The sequence below is a fragment of the Rhipicephalus sanguineus genome, chromosome 10, assembly GCF_013339695.2.
Source record: "Rhipicephalus sanguineus isolate Rsan-2018 chromosome 10, BIME_Rsan_1.4, whole genome shotgun sequence".
Taxonomy (NCBI): domain Eukaryota; kingdom Metazoa; phylum Arthropoda; class Arachnida; order Ixodida; family Ixodidae; genus Rhipicephalus; species Rhipicephalus sanguineus.
Window position 1 is genome coordinate 6,886,882 of NC_051185.1, and position 20,218 is coordinate 6,907,099.

The 20,218-nt window shown below is 47.0% G+C and overlaps 1 protein-coding gene across 3 annotated transcripts in view; it reads right to left on the minus strand.

Annotated features, from left to right (window-relative positions):
• LOC119406914 (potassium voltage-gated channel protein Shab) overlaps positions 1 to 14,494 on the minus strand; it is a 34,546-nt gene extending 20,052 nt beyond the window's left edge. For 2 of the 3 annotated variants that reach the window (XM_037673696.2, XM_037673699.2), the window contains exon 1: positions 14,038 to 14,494. The gene's annotated coding sequence lies outside the window, so the exon portion shown is untranslated. The remainder of the gene's footprint in view (positions 1 to 14,037) is intronic. The other variant, XM_037673698.2, reaches the window with a different exon arrangement.
• Positions 14,495 to 20,218: the final 5,724 nt, after the last annotated feature.

A 20,218-nucleotide genomic window follows, 5' to 3' on the forward strand; every position in this document is an offset into this window, starting at 1 on the left:
ACCGCGCAAGCGACGCCGGTGCGTGCACGCGCAGCACTGCATCGTAGTCGATCGTTAGACAGGGAGCACGCGACGATTCGGGGAGATCGATGCGTTCGCAAGGTCACAGCTGTGTTCGTCTCATATGTCGTTCCTGAAGGTGACTTTAAATTAAGGGTCATTCATTCCGAAGGAGCAGGAGACTTTGAATACGGGAAATGTATACGTGGTTCTCAACCAGAGCGAATTTAGTCTTGTTCATTCATCTTCAAAGGTGCGTTTAGTAAACACAGACACAATTCACAGAACTGGACGCCGTGTGTCCTGTATTTCATTCGTTCTGTGCTGTGTCTGTGCTTACAAAGCTCACCTTTGAAGACGAATGAACTAGAACGTTGGAACTAGACTAGAGCGCTTCTAGTACATTCTAGACTGAATTCTTTCTGGTTTTATCTTGCCAGTTGGAAGCCACGTACATTTCCCGTATTAAAAGATTCGTTCTGCGCTGTGTCTGTGTTTACTAAACGCACATCTCAAGATGAATGGACACCGACTAGCACATCTCATATATCTGTCCTCACTTCTAGTACAAAGCGGTCAAACAAACGGAACAGGTGTCCACTTCTTGCTTCCTCGTCTACGTGTTTTGCGCTGTTAGCTGCAAGGAACAGGCGGCTTTAGAGAAAGTCAACGATAGAAATATTTGTTGACGGAAGGGTATGAGTATTACACATCAGAAAAGAAACACCCTTAAGGGTGTAAACATTTTTTAGATTGTCATCATCATCATCATCATCAGCCTGTCTACGCCCACTGCAGGGCAAAGACCTCTCCCATGTTCCGCCAATCAACCCGGTCCTGTGCTTTCTGCTGCCACGCAGTCTTGGGCAGTAACGAGTTACTAGTAACGAGTTACCGGTAACTAGTTACTTTTTTCAGTAACTTGTAACTGTAACTAGTTACTTTTAAGTTAGAGGAACTTGTAACTGTAACACTGTTACTTTTTTACGTAGTAACTGTAACGGGAAATAGCGTTACAGTTACTTTCCCATATCCTCTCCACCTTTCACCTTTCCACAGCACCGCTCCCCTCGAGGTTTGGGAGGGGAGGTCGCTAAGTTCAGGTCCGTTTTTTTTTTTCGACATATATATCCTTTTGGTCACTTCAGCTGCTAGCTCTGCTCTTGGTGTACCGGTGAATCATTAGGACGCCAAGTTTAGTCTCCTTGGTCCGAAGCTCCGAGCTAATCGTGTTTGATAGGCGGCTAGACAGCAGCAGAGCGTAAAAGGGTTGAGAGTCAGAAATACCGTGAACTAGCGAATCATTTTTAAAACACCTTTGGAGTTTTTTCTCGCCACTCAACTTCGTTCGCGAGCCAGCGTCATCGCACTGTTTAGGTCAAAGCTATGTCCACTTGTCCAGCAGTGTCCAACAAGCCCCGTTTTAGAACGCGTTGCATCAGTTGCTTTAGCAATATTCCGTTTGTCGATTCTTTCCTGCCCATTTCGCCGATGTTAAGTCGCGTCGCAATCCCCGCATCGCGCTTGTAATTTTCACGAACACTTGTTATAAGGAGAGCTTGCGCTCAGCGGACGCAGAGCCCCCCGACCAGGGTCTGATACACCTTGAACGTAGGCAATAGACACAATGGGCGTTGTCTTTACTCGTGACGCACTCCCCGCTCTTTTTCGCATGCGCTTTTGGGTATCACTATAAACGTCCTAGGATAATGCTGTCGTTCCAGTGCATCAACTATGCTTTCCACTTCTAGTGTCCAAGGACGTTTATTATTTGCAAATAAAGTCCATTTTCACCAGCGGTGCATGAACGAATAAATAGATGCAACAAAATGAGGCTTACACAAAGAAGGCTGGTGTTGGGCCATCTTTTTGGTTTCCTTCGTCTATGGTTTTACAACGCGCAATTTTGACTACCCGCGCATGCCGCCGTATTTTTTCATTAAATAAATCCTATCATTTGGTTTGTGATCTATTACATATTCTATACAGTAACGGAAAAGTAACGACGTTACTTTTTCAGAGTAACTGTAACTGTAACAGGTTACTTTTGGAAACTCTGTAACTGTAACTGTAACAGAGTTACTTTTTTGGCTTAGGTAACTGTAACTGTAACACTGTTACTTTTCACTGGTAACGTGCCCATGACTGCTGCCACGTTATACCTACAAACTTCTTGATCTCATCTACCCATCTAATTTTCTGTCTCCCCCTCACGCGTTTGCCATCTCTTGGAATCCAGTCAGTTACCCTTAATGACCACCGGTTATCCTGCCGACGTGCTACGTGCCCGACCCATATCCATTTCTTCTTCTTGATTTCAACTATGATATCCTTAACCCCCGTTTGTTCCCGACCCACTCTGCTCTCTTCCTGTCTCCTAAGGTCTCACCTATCATTTTCCTTTCCATCGCTCGCTGCGTCGTCCTCAATTTAAGTTGAACCCTCTTTGTAAGTCTCCAGGTTTCTGCTCCGTAGGTAAGTACCGGTAAGATGCAGCTGTTATATACCTTCCTCTTGGGGGATAGTGGTAGACTACCATTCATGATTTGATAATGCTTGCCGAATGAGCCCCATCCCATCCTTATTCTTCTAGTTATTTCACTCTCATGGTTCGGCTCCGCGGTTACTGCCTGTACTAAGTAGACGTACTCCTTTACAACTTCCAGTGTCTCGCCACCTATCGCAAAGCGCTGTTCTCTGCCAAGATTGTTCCACATTACCTTAGTTTTATGCATACTAATTTTCAGACCTACTCTTCTACTTTCCGTATCCAGTTCAGTAATCATGAGCTGTAATTCTTCTCCCGCGGTACTCATCAATGCAATGTCATCAGCGAATCGCAGGTTACTGAAATACTCTCCCTTAACTCTTTTCCCTAATTCTTCCCAATCTAGGGCCCTGAAAACCTCCTGTAAACACGCGGTGAATAGCATTGGAGAGATCGTGTCACCCTTGCAATTCTTCAAAGGGGCCATGACACGGTCACCCATTATTTAGCGGTTTTCAGCGAAAAATAGAAGTAGAGGGTCTATTACGCCTATGCTTATATGAAAATCGGACTGTAAAATAATATTTCAATGCAAAATAAGGTTTAGAAGTCACCGGCTGTAAACCTCGACCACCGCCGGCGACCGCCATTTTGCCATGGCGTGTGTGACGTCATGTGCTGCATGGAGCGGAGTCGTCGTCTTCTGCAAAAGTTTTCAGCCGCTGCAAAGCGTTCAATTTCGATGCCAAGCCGAAGAAAGCTTAAATAGCTCTATTCCACGCGCATCTTAGCACGGAACAAGATCATCCGCTGGAATGCAGACGCTCGCACAGCAAGCAGCTGGTTACGTCACGGCTCGCGAGTGCGCCATTGTTGCCCGACGCTCAGGCCGCTCGCGTGTTTATAAAGACATTCAATATAAATTAATTGCCGGACCAAATACGGTAAAATTTCGCCAGCTTGGTTGCAAACGCACAAGGATTAACCCATGCATATAACACAGATTACGAACGAACACTGGGTGTTGTTGAAAATGGAAGTGATGAGCAGCAATAAGATCAACGATAAGACGGACATCTTCACACCGGTTTTCTGAACACATGGCTGCGCAGAGAACGCTGACCGAGTGTATGCATATTTAAGCAAGAGTAGCAGGCGTCGCTCGCACAGAGCTTGCTTTTTGCGCCTGCGCATCGTACACTAGATCTCACTTCTCGCCGTTATCAGGATCTATCATGTCCCGGGGTCAACGCTTGCGCGATATCATTAAAAAATGACAAGGGTATACGTATGACAAACAACAAAGAACACAGAATCACGCTGTAAAATTAACCTAACGAAACCCAATGAAACCAACACACAATGAAATCATCCTTCCTTAGCTTCATTGTCTGTTGGTATCGTTAGGCATAACGTCTAACAAAGAAACGAGCCCTCGATCAATCCTCCCTCTTTCGTTCATTCATAGCGAGGGCCTCGTTCCAGCAGACTTGATGCCTTAGGTGATACGCATGGGTTTTCGATAAGCTGCCGGTAACTTGTGCTCCGTCGCAAAAAAAAAAAAAAAGAAAGTATCGTCAAGAACCGGCACACGTATACGCTCTCTTGATTCTCTGAAGCTGTTTCAGCTATCGGTAACTTGTGCTCCGTCGTGCAAAACTCCTCAGGTGGGTGTGCGCCACAGGAATTGGGCAAGCCCCACTACCGTGTACAGCAGGTGCGAGTGTCAAGCGAAAACGAACACGTGAAAAAAAAAGAGACAGAAAGAAAGAGATAGAAAGAAAGAGGAAGGGAAAATAGAGAGAAATAAAGGAAATAAAGACATAAAAAGATAAAAAGACACAAAAACATAAACAGAGATAGAAATAGAGAGAAACAAAGAAAGAGAAAGACAGAGTTAGAAAGAAGGAGAAAACCATAGATAGAGAGATAGAGAGAAAGAAAAAATAGAGAGAAGCAAGGAAGGCCGCCCAGCTCAGCTCTTCCTTCAGGCTTGGCACCACTAGTAAAAACAGAAAAAAACATAGAGAGAGAAAGAGATAGAAAGAAAGAGGAAGCGATAAACAGAGATAGAGATAGAGAAACAAAGGGAAAGAAATAGAGAAAGAGCGAGAAAGAGAAAGGAATAGGTAGAGTGAGAAAGAAAGAAATAGAAACAGATACAAGAAACAGAAAAAAAGAGATACAAGAAATAGAGAAAAGGAGGAAGAAAGAGAAGAAGAAAGAAAGAAAAAATCACAGCATATCCACGGAGTGAATGATGATGAGTGGGCGAAGCTGCGGAGGTTCATCGGTAAACCGTGAATCTTCCGTGAATTCTGCCCAGTACATCATCACCGACGTGAGATCGGGCGCGTTTATAATAAAGGTTCGATGAGTTATGACGACTTGCAGCTCACTTTAATTTTACATGTACGCTGTGAATTTTCATTGTTTAGAAAACCATTGCTTTAGAAAACATCTGGCGTCTTTCGTTAAGCAGCTGGCGTCTTTTCGTTTTGCTTTAGAAACATCTGGCGTTCTTCCGTTTTGCTTTTACAAAACATCTGGCGTCTTTCGTTGGTTTATTTCATCAATCAACGGCGTTTTGAACAAAATTTTTATTGTTTAATCACGCACAGGAGAAATCTCACCAGGCACTACCTTGGAGGTAAACAATGGCTGCTAATGGGAATGAGAGACAGAAGAAGTCGGCTTTTAGCTACCGCTGCGAATTTTTTATTGTTCAACAACGCACAGGAAAAATCTCCCACCGGCACCACCTTGGAGGTCAAAGCGTAAGACTGGTTACGCACTACGACTACGACTACGAGGGACGAACGGGTGCCGCCTTAAGGAGCTTCGCCCCTAAAAAATAGAGAGAAGAGCAAGGAAGGCCGCCCAGCTCAGCTCTTCCTTCAGGCCTGGCACCACTAGTGCGAAGCTTCCATAATTTTTTGTTCAGCTTGCAGCTCGTAATAAGATCACGTGCTACGTGACTCCAGCTGGCAGAAAGAGTGTCCCACACTCGCCGTCGTGGCTGCGAGCGGCGCTGGCTAACACTCCCAGGATTACATAAACGTCAATTCCCAATAAAGTGGATGGGAAAGCGACCCCCGCAGTAGCTCAACTGGTAGGACATCGGACGCGTTATCCGAAGGTTGTAGGTTCGGTCCCTGCCAGCGGCAAGTTGATTTGTCATCCACTTTAATTCCTTTCCATTTATGTAATGATTACTATACTACAGTTAAAAAACACGCATGTGCCGTATACCTTCCTTGGCTCCACTGTCTGTCGGTTTCATTAGTTTGTGTCTTAAAAGGAAACGAGCCCCCAATCCCCCCTTTTTCGCTGTTAAATGAAGTCACATGAAATACACAGGCGAGGTAACGCGCAGGGCGACTGCCGCTCGCTGGGCTCAACGTTCTTATTCGCCATTTGCATACGTAGCCTGACCTGACCTAACCAAGCCTAGCCTTGATACATTATGCACATCACTTGGAAGCTCGCACATAGGAACAGCTGAGCTTTTCGTGTTGTGAAACAAGGAGAAAGAAAATGATCTCGTGCACGTTTTACTCGACGCGATCACACTAACTTCAATCAGGAAGTGCAACCTTTCGGAGTATGCTTTTTTTTTTAACTGTTTCCTTGCAACTGCGAGAACTTCCACCTTGTAAACTAACGCATGATCGCGCTCTTTTGTAAGGTCAGAACCTCCCAAGTCGCTTTAGAGCGGACTGCGACAAAAAATAATAATAACGAGCCAAAAACATCTAATGTTTTTTCCTATGATGAAGAGCGCGAAAGTGCCGCTGAACAAGTACTCCGACGGAAGGAACACAGGTACTGACAGGAAAGACGCTCAACTTGCAAGCGAATTTTATTAAGGCAGGAATAGGCCCTTCGACGCCTATAGCGTATGCGCAAGAACTAGTACACCTCTGATAAAACGAGCAAAACAAGAAGGCATAGAACACAAAATAAAGAAATCGGTCGCCCTACTTGACGAGTTGATGGTTTTAGGAGTTTAACTTACCATGCCATCCCCGCCTCGTGTATCCTGTTTTATCGCGTCACTGTTCACACCATATGCCTCCTTTAAACTAGGTTTGACGTCATTGTCAAACCAAAGCATCTGCAGGTGTCTAGATTACATTTTGTTTTGTCAAATTCTCGACATAATACCATCTCATGATCAACCGATTTCTTATGTGTGTGTTCTTGCCTTTCCGTCTAGCACGTTTTCATGCGCATGCGCTGTAGACGTCAAAAAGATTCTTCGTGTCTTAATAAAATTCGTCCGCCTCGGTGGTACAGTTGTTACGGTGCTCGGCTGCTGACCCGTGGGTTCGATCCCGTCCACGACAGCGTAATTTCGTTGGAGGCGAAATGCTAGAGGCCTGTGCAGGCACGTAGACAAGGGTCCCCCCCCCCCCCCCCCGAAGTTCTTCCAGCCTTCTATATTGCCGCGCAACTTCTTTTTTCTTTTTGCCATGGAAACACTTTTTTCAAACCATTAGGCCTTCCCCCCCTGACCCCCCCCCCCCCGCCCCCCGATAAAAAATCCTGGCTACGTGCCTGGGCCCGTGTACTGTGCGATGTCAGTGCACCTTAAAGAACACGGGACGGTCGAAATTTCCGGAGTCTTCCACTACGGCGTGTCACATAATCATATCGTGGGTTTGCCACGCAAAAACCCCAGATATTATTATCATTGTTGGTGGCTTAATAAAATTCAACTGCTTTCCTACCCGTACCTGTGCTCCTTTCGTGGGTGCGCTTCTTCATCGGGAAATTCTCCGATCTTCATCCTATGGGAATGTCACACAAACTAGCCCAACTGTTCACGCTTCTACATCTAATTTTCTGTCGACGTACATGTCAGAGCAACTTCTCGATTATTGAACCGATATTGAATAAGAACAATGTTACCACTTTAACAGCCGATAGGAAACACTACACACTAACCAACGATTTACAACATTATAGCCGACATTAGTGACCAGTTAGCGAACACTAAACAAGATTAACCGGTTCTGACCAGCGCAGTATGAGAGCAAAACACGACAGGACATAACAACACCGCTAAACGTTCACGGTTTACAAATTTCGAGGGGTGTGGAGGTTAACGCCGGGATATAAAATGAAAACAGGGTGCTTCGAAGCCCGTTCATGGGCATGGGACACGCGCATTCTGTCGCGGCCGGAATACCAAGCGTGACGACGACGTGCGACGTGGACACCACGCCCATCTCTCATTACGCTGCGGACGGACCACCGGAAGCTCCGACAATGATGCGCTGCGGGGCGTCAGTGCGGCGCGTGTGCGAAGTCAGCTCCTCGATAAAGCAAAAGCCGAGGACGAATCGACCGAGATTCTGTTCCTCCATGGAAACCGTCTATACGAAGGAGGGCACTTGATGGATGGTTGGCACCACGATCGGCTATCAACGTCAGGCAGGCAGCCTCACAGACGTGAACTCGTCTTTTCCCGACTAATGTACTTTGCTTGTGCCGCGATGAACCTTTTTATCATCACCACTGTTAAGCTCTGTACGAACGTCAAGTCTTATTTTGCTTTTATTTATGTGTTGCCAGACCCACGTGGATGCAATGCCGCCATATTGCGGGGGTCCACGATCTTTTGACGCTGTCGAGGGAAGGCCTATTCCTGCAAATGGTGCCTGTGCGAGCTTGTTGGCTCTGCGGGTTTACCGGCAGCTCCTCGGCCATTATGCGCATATGTGATGGCCAAATAAAATTGATGACGGTGATGATGGCAATAAACAGAATAACGAAGCTTACTTTGAGGAAAAGTACGTTAAATCGAGACCCTCGAATTTTCATGTCCTTGCATGTCTCAATCCACTGGCGTAGCCGGAGGTGTGGCAAAATTTTCAGTTTTGCATGTGTATATATGCCAGTCAATATACAAACGACCGCACGAACATATATAAAAGGTGGTTGAACCACTCGCCCCTTCCCACCGTCGAAAATCATTTCTGGCTACGCCCATGTGTCCTTCAGGTGTCACTGTATACTAAAGTCGATCAACTGCCACTGAAAGTGGAGTAAATTGAGCCTCTAATTTAATGTAAAAACTATATTCAAACGTGGTTTGCACACGCCTACGTGGTGATTATTGTTTCAGTGCGACGCTTTGAATAGACACGAATGCTACAGCGGAAAGAGGTAGTTGAGAACACCCAATGCGACGACGCCCAACGCCTCTTGCAGCGTCCTTGCTGTATGGGCCTCTTCGAGAATCTGGCAGAATGATCGCCTATTTACTTCTTGCACCACTGTGAACGCTCCTTCATTGTATACTTAATTTACTGTAACTTTTTAATGCCATCACGTTTTCGTAATGTGATGACCTCGCGACTCACTCCCACCATGTAACACGGGAGCTAACGACGCCTCACTATGCCTCATTGCAGCTTTTATCTTAGACTTCGCCATTGTTTTAAAGTTAGCAATGGAAAGAAAGAAAGAAAGAAAGAAAGAAAGAAAGAAAGAAAGAAAGAAAGAAAGAAAGAAAGAAAGAAAGAAAGAAAGAAAGAAAGAAAGAAAGAAAGAAAGAAAGAAAGAAAGAAAGAAAGAAAGAAAGAAAGAAAGAAAGAAAGAAAGAAAGAAAGCCACCGGTGATGAATAAGCTATCGGAGGCCATAAATCAAACTCTGTCTGCTGGGCTTGTAACTTCATTCTGGATGAAGGCCGGCCCCTGATGGGCGAAATACAGTATAAATTTTTTTGTCATACTGTCACTTGGCGCACTCGCAAGACAATATATTTGAAAACAAACATACACACGATTAAAAAACACAACACGTCATCTGCTAACGATACGAAGACCAGTACTCGGGCCGCAACGCAAGTAAACGAATTGTTTTCTTGTCATTCGCGTGATATATATATATATATATATATATATATATATATATATATATATATATATATATATATATATATATATATATATATATATATATATATATATATATATAACGGTAAACAACGCGATCCTATTTATCCACGTACTATGGGGTCGCTAGTGGCATGCATTAGCCGGTTACTCGATGCGCGCCTTTCAAGCGAAAGGCGCACTTTGGTGCAACCGTTAAAACTGTATAACTCGGCGAAACCCCGGAAAGAACGAGAGAAAAGTCAAATTTCCCCGCGTCTCGCTAATGGCAAGTTCCGCCCGGCCCACTGCCAACGCAGCCACGGACGTTAACGCTTAGCGGAAGAAGTGAATTCGCGCGGTCATTGCATGCTCAACAGTTTCCCTGCGCTACGGGTGAGCGCTCAAAAAACAAAAGATAAAAACGCGCCAAGCCACTGGCGCTAAAACGGCCTCTGCCGTTGTATTTGTTATGTGACGCCGCCGGAGTGACTCACCGAGCCCCTGACGACGGCATGCGAGCGACTGCCCGCTCCTATTCTAAGAACTTTCTCGAAAAGAGAATTTCGTCTTGAAGCTACAACGTATTTCACCCACGCCGCGGCTATAGTAAGAAGCGCGTCGACTTTTTTTTTTTCCTGTGAAGCAGAAGTGCAAGAAATGAAATACTAAGATGCAATGCCAGTCTTTTTTTTTTGTTCTGTTTTTTAATCGAAAGCAGAGCTGGAACTGAAATTCAAAATATGCAAACTGCACTCGAGTACCAAGGAAGCACACCCTAGCACTTGCGCCGAAGATTTAGTAATCGATATGGGAGCGTAAATAGCGAGCGAAATAATGAAAATAATGAAAAACCACCTGACGTGTTTTTTTTTCCATTTACATAGGGCGCCTTCTATTCAGAGAGAAAAGGGAAAAAATGTTGGGAGTAGCGGGCTGCCGTTTTCGCGGTCGTTCCTCTGAAGCTCAACTACAGTCGTTTTTCACTTTTGCTTATAAAATGCTGAGGCGTCAGCAAGTTCAAACGTCCACTTTAATATCATATATATATATATATATATATATATATATATATATATATATATATATATATATATATATATATATATATATATATATATATGCTTTTTTTTTTCAGGCGAGGGATACGGGTATTAACTCAATGAATCTGGTTACTGTTTCAATAAAGCCTGCCAACCAGGCGTCAAGGCACTGAAGTCTCTTTCCTGCTGGCCTTCCGTTTCTATATTATTTCCATTTCTTTATTTCTGTATTTTAACGCGATAGCACTAAAGAGCTCGTTCCGCAGAAATTCCGGTGTCGGCGTCGGCGTCGTTGGTTGTGAACGAAAAATCAGCGTTGTCCGTGAGCAAAAATTCGAGATACAAATAAAGAAAATAAAAAATCGTCGGTTCGAGTGAGAATCGAACCCATGACGACATCATTAACGTCACGTTATGTGACATCATTATGAAGTAAAAATTATGGAGATGTGTGACGTTATGATGACATCATAAGGTGACGTCATCACATGATTTTTTTTTTGCATCACTCGTGTTGACGCCGCCGACGCGGGACGCCCCCGAGGGTCAATTTTCGTGTCTGATGAGGCATCTAAGGCTTTCGCCTTTAAATAGAGTAGCCCGTAGCCGTCTACCCTGGCTCTGGCAGTAGCGATACGACGGCGAAATAGTGAGAGCCAAGAAGCGGCGCGGCGTATACGACACGGGCCAACCACTGACGCTGGCAAAATAACGATACTTATGCAACGCCAGGCAGAACTTTGCCTTTCATTCAAATTGTACGGCGGTAAAATGACGTCATTCGTGACGTTTCCACTCAGGGCACGTGGCCTCGAGTAGTTGTGCAAATAGGCTGTCCCGCTTCTAACAACCACAAGAAATAACAAGTACACAGGGAGTCACATCTATTTAGTGAAGTTTCTCCAAACCGGACCTGGAAGACCAACGACAGCTCGTCACTAAAGCCCGGGATGCGATTGTGGCCAGAATAAGGTACCCTCCCACCTAGAGGGACCCGGAGCTTGCACGCTGAGAACACTGTTCGGAAATAAACCTTTCTCTCAATCATTCATTCTCCGAAGTCTTTGCTAGATATCGCTAGGCCTTTCGTGCACACACATTCCGATTTCGGCGGAAAGAGAGCACGCTTGTTTTTCCTTACTTCTACGCTGATGCATGCTAGTCACATCCTATGCAGTAAGCAAGACTGACCGCCACGGGGTCCAGCTGTGCCACATGCGGGGTTGACATCGATATCATAAGGAGGCTGCAGGTGCAAATTTGATGAGCATCGCCCGACAAATAGGCTCGCTGCTGCTAAATTTCTTTATCCAATAAAAATCGTAAAAAAAGAAGAACTTTCGAGATTCCTTGAGCAAGTACAGTGACTTTCAATACCTCGCTGCGCAAAGGAACATCAATGCACCGCGCGGAAGTCAGAGAAAACCGACACAACTTGCAAGACGCTGTTGGGTAGTTTGCTTAATACTCCTATGACGATAGACGTCAGATCTGAGCACATTTCACGCATCCTTCAAGCTCGGTGTTTTCCAATATTCTGTCCTTCTCTCTCCTTCTTTCTTCATCAATGAAATAAAGCACTTACATGTCTAGCGAGCGGGCGAGCACCCTTTAGGCCGTTCCTAGGCGCGACACTATTCAGAATGAACTTCCAGATGGACACGAAGGGAGCAGCTGGCGAAACTCCTCGACGCCGTCTTCCTTGAGGCAATGCCAAAGTATTTCTGATGCTAGGCGGAAACAACGCATTGCTAGCGGCTGGTCTGCCCTGCCAAGAGCAGCGGCCCGGCAACTGCGCAATCGGTTCAGCCCAGAGGAAAGCTTCGAGTAAGGCACGTGCGAATCAAATAAGGCCGGCTAGAACCAGAACTATTCATCGACGGCTGCGGTAACATTTACGCGACGCCGACTATACGAATAAAACGCGAGGTAAAACAAAAAAGACAAGTGCCTGCTGTATTTCTTTTGTGTGCGTGTTTTGTTCAAAATGCCGACAAGAATAACGTGAGTGTGACCCGTCAACTAGTGAAGAAGAGACCCGGTTTCACAGAAGAATTCACTTTTGGATCCAGAGCGAGGAACGATAAGCGTGGTGAGAACATATGACAATTCGCGGCATGCACGGCTTTTGAACGTTTGTTCAGAGCGATACGTCTTCCGTGCGCAAGGAATGCACTTTCTGAAAGATTTGAGAGCAAAAGGCAAGGTTAAACGTGTAGAGATAAATACACGTAACAAGAGATTGTGTGCCACGTTCTGAGCGCGAGGTAGCGGGTTCGATGCCCGATCTCAGTGACCGAACTCAAGTGGAAAGCGGGGTACTAACGAACGCCAAGCGTAGACGTTAATCCTGAGTTCTCAGCCGTCTTGTCCTTCACAGACTAACGTTCAGCTTCAGTACGTAATTCCCCATGAAATATTCCCTGATCCCCAATATCCCACCGGCGCGTAAACTAATAAAAGAGCCACAAAATGGCAGGAACAAAGCCTCGATAGTTTCAACGCACACTTATTCAAGTATATATACACAACGTATATTGTCCTATTCATATGCACTATCATCGTGCATTGTCACGTTCATATGCACAAGAGAAAAATGAAAATAACAAACATGTATAGGAACCAACAAAATAAAAAGACATTCTAGAGAAGTAGGCGCCTTCTTTTTTTCTGAAAACTTTGGCTTACACAAAGGTTTGTTTTGTTTCTTCGGAGTCTAGCTTCTTGCCTCTGTATCATTCGCACTTGTTGTCATGGGACCTTGTTACAATTGAGATGTTTTGGCAACCGGCGAGGAACTTTGTCGACTTGTTTTGACGCCTTGCTCATTCGTATGCATAATATAGGCTTGCACCGTGCAAAGTAGCAGTCGTGATCGCACGCCCATTACTAATGCATAAACAATAACAGGACATTGCAGTGGTGCGCATAAGGATATCTTTGACTCGGCTCGCAGCCTGTGTGGTCAGCGACAAGCAAAGAACAATTTGAAGGCGAAATCGAGATATGAACCGCATGAAAAAATTGGTCGGGGACGTACAAGACGTTATCTGTCACCGCTGCGTTGCCCAGCGGCACAGTGAATAGCGTTACTGCGAACAATATGTAATGCCGAGACTAAATTCAAGGCGCCTGCAAATCAGCGAGCCGGGCAGGTACCACAACGATACCTAGCCATCGAGACTAGAAGACAGCTGATGACACCGCGACACGCCAATATTTGAGTAAGTAAGGAAAGCACTAGACACACGAAAAGGTGCAACTGAAGTTGGATGTGCGGACCTGCTACTCGCCGTAGTGCAAATACAGACATCGTGTGGATAGGGAGAGGAAGGCGAACGAGCGTAAGCGTCGAACAGGCAAGCCGTAAGAGAGGCCAGAAAATCTGGAGTCCCGTGGCTCGGCTCCGCAACGTCGATTCCTGCGTATGAACCTTGGCCGAGCCTTCGCTCGAGCATGGGCCTCCCACGCGCTCTCGACCTCACATCATCGTAGGACGCGCCAGTTTGATCACGAGGCAACAAAGAGCTCGCTAACCGGAACGGACGACGCGAGAGGCCGTGTCCTCGTCGCGCGACGGCCAGGGACACGAGCGCAGTAGGCCGGCGGCGCTTACTCACCCAGGAAAGAGTGGAGCGGTGGCGCGCGCGGCTCCCCTCCTCACAGCTCGCGTCGGTGCCGAACGACGACGACTGCGTTGACGGGCGGCCCGCAGCAACGTCGTGCCACCAGGGCCACCGCTCGGTCTAGGGCCGACTCGCAGCCGGTGGCGCAAGGGCCCCGCATGGCGGCCCTCCGGCCTTGGGCGCGTCCTGGCCGCCCTACGACGACACCGGGGGCAAGGTCGAGCCAGCCACACGCGACGCCACAAACGGACGCGCTACTACGGGGATTCACCCGCCAGTTCAGTCCGGCACGGCGCACGGGTCTTCCCGTCACAGAAGGCTTACGTCGCCTATCGGTCCGCCGCTCTCCGCAGAAGCAGGACCCCTCCATGTACGATGGGGCGCCGCCGGTGCGGGCGCCACCGCGGGTTCATGGACGCGAAGAGAACCACGCGAAGTCTTCTCGAGGGCCTTCTCTCTATCTCCCCTAGTGCCACACGGACCCCGTGCGGCGGCGGCGACCGCCGAGAGAGACGCGGACCACGGGTGACGACGGTGCAGCGGACGGCCGGCCGTAGGGCCCTCGGTCCATGCTACGGGGCGGCCGAACGGGCGCGTCGACTTGCTAGGGCGCTCTCGTACGGGCGGCCCCGCCGTGGACTCGGAGAAAGGGAAAGCGAGGAGATCGGCGGCAAAGAGGAGGGTCGCGCGAGAAAGCGCTGGTCACGTGGTGACCGTTAGAAGAACCACGGGGCCACACAGCGCCACCGCCCCCGGAACTACCGGCGGTCGCAACCCCCTCTCCTTCAATTCATCCTTTCCCAGCGAGCGCCGGCGCCGAGACGCCGCCGCGCGCCGCTACGGCGTCCAACTCTTCCGATCATCTGTTTGTGTCCGCGGTCACTGGACCGTGTTATACGGACGAGAAAAGCATTCGTCTTGGCGGTGGAAGCGGCCAAAAATGTCGCCGGCAACGATTGCTCGCGTGATGGAGAAGGTGAACCCACCACATTTCCCCCACTTCTCCGTAACGTTCTCGCCGCTCACCTGAGGGCGGCCCGGTGCTCGCCCAGGGGATCGATGGGCGCGCCGCCATGCCGCCGCCGCCGCCGTTGACGACGACGACGACGCCAGAGGACGCCGTAAAAATAGCCTCGGAGGCAAGGGTGCGCCGACGCCAGCGCTCGGGGTCGGGCTCGCGGCAGCGAACGACCACACCGGTGTCGGCGCCGGCGACACAACAGGTTTCCATGACTACTGCCGGCCACACACACCGGCCCGCCGTCGGGCCCGCAGCACGGCCGATCAATCCGCTCGCTCGCCCCATGACCGATCCTTTCCTTTTACCTTCTCCCCCTGTAAAGCGTGCTTTGCCTGCAGCGCACCGAAGCCAACGGAGAAGCCAATTGCAAAGAAAAAATGAAAATGGAAAATATGAAGCGGTGAGCACGCAGGCGTGCTACTGTGGCGCCCCGGTGCCTTTCTGCTTGCCGCTGTTATGGTCACAAAGTGCGTCAAAATAGCGCGCGACGCTAACAGGACAAAGCCGTTAACGCACGCTTTGACGCAAGTTAGTGCGTCATCCGGGCACATCAAGTACTTCGCACCATACAGGCATGCACTAACGCCTGTACCGTGCACCACATACACAAACATTCACCCACAGGCCCTTTCCATGCCTCGTGACTGCGTATCCTACAACGTCAACGCTTGTTTGGGGGTTGAGTGAACGCGTTCAGCATCACGAAGCAAGCGATAAACAAAGGCGGTTTCCGGAGCACTACATCATCCGGTTGTTTACAGCGCGCGCTTGCACTACAGAAGACACGTGCTCTTCGAACGACGCCGGTACAGCGCGCGGTAAACACCGCGTACTATCAGTTAACGGGTCGACAATATAGCGTACTCTACCCAACGAAGTAACGTGCGGTGTTGAGCTGTCGCCGATTTACCTTACGGCAGTGTCATCGAAGCTAAAGCCGTTCACGACCGAAGTTGGCGAGGAAAATCGTACTGAAGCAAGTTAGACAAGCATTACGATTGAAGGAGAATAACCAGCTAAAGCACGACGCACTCATAAATAGAAGACGTCGAGACGAAGTTGTGAACGTTGTGTTCTAGATGGTTATTCACTCTCAATCGTGTACCAACTAGCCCAGCTTTCCACCTTGCTGCAATCATCGCGAGCTCGTCTCCATTCCAAAGCAGTCTTCTGCTGCTACAGGCAAAGAGGAATTTGCTGCTCTGGCATTGTTGGTTTCAAACACTTTCATATGGCTGCTCCAATTGGTCAATCATCAACCTCTTCAACATAATACAGTGACAGCTGTTGAAAGCGCCTCCAGCAGAATTATCTTCTCGCATGTTTTGCCCTGTCCAAATTGTTGCCACGTTCAACACTCAAAAGCTAGTAGTTACGAAATTTGTGATCAGCCTGGGCCGAACAGGCGTACGCCATGGTATCCAGCTGCAGAGCCCTTTCAATGTATATAACGATATTTGTGATCAGTAATGCAACAGTTACTTCTACGAAGACTCTTCTAACAGCTAAGAATTTCATTTGAATATCTGCGCGCGCCTTTACATGTACACTTTCAGCTGGCATTATTAATTAAACAGTAAGAGGAATTCACACAAGTCCGTCATCTATGACGTTAAAAACGAAAGTAGTGGTACTTATATTTTTAATACGAAATCCGAGAGAGACTTGTTCTGAAGCGGTTCGGCCGAAGCAAACCTATGTTCATTAACAAAAAAATCAATGCGGAGGTTATCACCATAATTGCTCAGAATGTGGTCGCCGTTACCAGTAATGACAACGGGCTCTAGACAACATTTCTCAACATTTTCAGAAGTTTTGCGACCTCCCGAAATATTTGTTAGCACGGAAGTATCAAAGTGTGCTCTAAATTTAATCTCAAAGAAGCCCACGCCAGCCGCATTTTCGATGGAGGCGAAAATTCTAGAGGCCCGTGCACTTAGATTTAGGTGCACGTTAAAGAACCCCAGGTGGTCGAATTTCCGGAGTCCTCCACTACGACGTCTCTCATAATCATACCGTGGTTTTGGGACGTTAAACCCCAACAATTAAAAAAAATTAAAAATCTTAAAAAAAGCGGATTTTCAAAGAGCTTTTCTTTGTGCAACGTCCTACTTGTTTTGGCCAATTTTAAGAAAAGTCGTTTTGCCTACTTGGACTAAATCGGTAATGCCTACGCGCTTTTTGGCCAGAGTTTATACAGTCACCTTTGTTTGCAGCGTCCCACCACGGCAGGATTGCCAAATAAAATATAATATCTGGGGTTTTACGTCCCAAAACCACAATGTGATTATGAGGGATGCCATAGTGGAGGGCCCCGGAAATTTCCATTATCTGGTGTTTTTTAACGTGCACGGACATCGCACAGTACACGGGCCTCTACCATTTCGTCTCCACCAAAATGCGACCTCCGCGACCGGGATCGAACCCGCGACCTTCGGGTCAGCAGCCGAGCACCGTAACCACTGATCCACCGTGGCGGACAGCATTGTCAAATAAAAAGTAATACGCGCAGGCATTCGTGTGTACCTCGTTGCATTAATATCGTTTGTCGCATGGGAAACCGAGCGAACTGTGTGCTTACATCATTAGCTTAGCGAATTCCGCAGAAACACGAAAATATAAAAGCCACGTCGGAACCCTTTGCTCGTTCGTTCTACACGAGACAGTTTCCCAATACATTTTATGACAGCGCTGCCATAAATAATGCACGGTTTGCGCGTCGACAGAGAGGCTGCGACGAACGCGATAGCGGAGGAGTGCGCTGACCGCTTCGTCGCGTCGCGCTCAGCAGAACGGGCATGTCAGCCGAGCGTCCTTTGAAGCCCCGAGCAAACGCCCAACACCTTTAATTGCACTTCAGTACAATTCGCTGTCAGGCTAGTTGGAGATGCACAGTTCATGGATAAAACGGCACAAGCGTAACAAGACACACAGAAGACACAAGGCAGAATACCGACTTGAACTAACGGTTAATTTTTGGGTCAGCATGCATATTTATGGAAAACCACCAATATCAGACAAGATATCGCAAAAAAATAAAAAAATGCGCACTTGGCAATACACTGCCGGCATTCCGGTTGTAATCCTATCTTTGAGCGGACTTCAGTGGTGCGCAGATGTCGGGATAAGACGGCGCGTGAAATAATTGAAGCTCGCGGAATTGATAAGGCTGGTTCCAAGCGCTCCTTCGACCTTACTAGCAACCACACAAAAAAAGAACAAGAATTTTTGTCATTACGTTAGGCATAGTTCGGCAAACTCACTCATGAGTCGATTCACTCAGGCTCACTCAGACTCACTCAGACTCAGATCGAGCCGTGAATCTCAGTCCGGTTGAGGAAAACTCTAGTGAGTCTGAGTCCGAGTGAGTCCTAAGCGCAAAATATATTTGTTGAGTGAGTCTGAGTGAGCTCCATCTTTTATTGCCGACACATCGTCTTATCTACTCATCTTCAGCATTACTATCAGCCTTATATCGGCTTACGTTTATACTCAAGTCTATTAACACATATCTCAACGCACTAGTGTTCATGCGCCACCTCAATATTTATTGATCGGAGGCCTGAGTTAAGGTAGAAGGGGGGAGGTGTCATCACCTCCCGCCGCAAACTCTTTGGGAAGTTCTTGATAAAATATCTCGTGTGAGTCGCGTATTTCACAAAAATGTCCTATTGGATTGAAACCACTGATAACTCGTATTTGAAGGTGCAAGATTAAAAAGCATACCGTAGAGCACCGATTATGTGAGAAATTGGTGTTAAAACGCGTTGACACCATGATCGGAAAAGCTAATTTTACGATAACGGACTCATGAGTCGACTCACTCAGACTCAGATCGAGCCGTGAGTCTGAGTCTGAGTGAGTCCGGCCGAGTAATATTTCGTTGAGTCTGAGTCCGAGTGAGGCCTAAGCGGAAAATACATTATTTGAGTGAGTCTGAGTGAGCTCCACATTTTTGCCGACCTATACGTTAGGGATGAATGTTACGTTCTGGAGAGGACGATGCAGTGGCACGCGTGTTTGTGGAAAGGGCTTCGATGTTTTCTGGTTCCCTCTATTTGGGAAATATCTTGTTTGATATTGATGGTTTTCCATAAATATGCAAGCTGACCCAAGAATACACCGTTAGCTGAAGTCAGCACTCTGTCCCGAGTCTTATTTGTGTCCTGTTACGTTTGTGTTGTTTTACCTATGAACTTTAGTTGCAAGCGTTCTTCGGCTGCTTTAGTCAGTCTTTGATACTTCCGTCAGTCTTTAATGTAACGTGTTACAATAAGCGGGCCGACAATGCAGAGCGGTGAACGGGTGTCCTTGAGTACCATATTTACTCGCATATAACCTGACATTATTAGCCCTGGATATCGTTGGCTAGTGCTTTATCCGTTCTGCATAGACTTCGTGTCCGTGGTATGTGTTAAAATAAATAAAATACATAATCAGCCTGTACGTCTCTTTCCGTTGCTTAAGGCCCAAATACCTTTTCTGAAGGCCACGTTGTTCAACAACGTTTGGAACTAGAACACGCGCCCATCACGTTCCGACTTCAACCAATTACCCCCAGCGTCTTATAAAAACAAAATACAAATTAAAAAATTCAGGAGCTATTCCCCTATCGGGAAAATGGCGCACTGTTAGGGTTTGGACAATGCTTCACTTCGACTTGACAAGCTGTATTTCTTTTTTCAGTTTTTCTGTGTATTCTTCTTTTCTGCATCGGCACCATTTCGTTCTATTTATTTTCTTCTCGTTATGGCAAAACAATTACGCTATTGTTATTGTTTAGTTAGTCATATGACACATTTTCGCATTTTGTTTTTCTTTCTTTTTCATTTTCACAGCAAAACTGTCTTATTCTACCCTGTGCCGTCGTTGTCGTAGTAGTAGTAGTAGTAGTAGTAGTAGTAGTAGTAGTAGTAGTAGTAGTAGTAGTAGTAGTAGTAGTAGTAGTAGTAGTAGGTAGCGTCACGCAGGTCACGCAGGTAGCGTCACGCAGGTCACGTGACCAGAGGGGGGAGCTAGCGAATGAATAAACAAACAAACAGACAAATAAATAAATAAATAAATAAAAAGAACTATTGATGCCAATGATGATGATGCTGATGATGCACGTGATCTCGCTAGCCAATCACATACGCTCGCGCGCTTACAGCTTCG